Below are 912 nucleotides of genomic sequence, written 5' to 3' on the forward strand. Positions count from 1 at the left end.
ATGACAAAATCTATATTTTCCATTGGGTTTTAACACTGGCCATACAGGACTATTATAATTAAACGATTGAGTCCTTTCTATAATATCATTTTTCAACAATTCTTGTACTGTCTCGGCTATTTCCTTGATTCCTCCTTTTATGGGGTATTGGTTAGTAAATGATGGTGCAGTTTTAGGTAATATTACTGGTTCCATTTTTACTTGTGCTAGGTTGCAGTAAGCTTTCCTTAATTTTTTTATTTTCAAGAAGTCAGGGAAGATTCTTATTATTTCTTTTATTCCCAGAACATTACATGGTGCCTGGAATGATGCCATTTCTATCTCATAGATTTTGTCATATACTCTTAACTGTATCTTAATCATGGGTACTCTTTTAGCACTATTTACACCTTGTATTTCTATTTTTCTATTTGTTTTTAAAGTTATCAGGAAACTCTGTACATATTGAGATCTCACTTCCTGTATCTAAAAGCTATTTACATATATTTTCTCCTTTCTTTGTTAGAATTGGCAAGGCTACAAACGGTCTTATGTCTTGCCTTGCATTATCTTTAACTGTGATTACTTCCTGAATCTGTTTCCATTCATCCTTGGGTGTCCCCAGGGACGAGATCTTTGTCCTAAAAAAGGTTTTCTGTTTAATAAGATATTTCTGAGTCTTTGATTCCTAAATAAATGTCTTGTTCTTGTTTGGTTAAAATTTGGTCTATTTCTTGGGAAGTTTCTCCTGATTTGTCTGTTTCCCAGGCTTGTTCTTATAGGTCTTCCTATTATTCTTTGAAAAGGTCTTCTTGGGCCTAATTTCCTAATTGGTAATCTAGGTCTATTATTTCCAAATGGTCTGAATTTCCACTTTTTCCCTGATTTCCTTTGAACTTGGAAGGATACTACATGGTCTTTGTCCAAGGCTCT

This window comes from Nannospalax galili, unplaced genomic scaffold (assembly GCF_000622305.1).
Source record: "Nannospalax galili isolate Female #2095 unplaced genomic scaffold, S.galili_v1.0 scaffold1082, whole genome shotgun sequence".
Lineage (NCBI taxonomy): Eukaryota > Metazoa > Chordata > Mammalia > Rodentia > Spalacidae > Nannospalax > Nannospalax galili.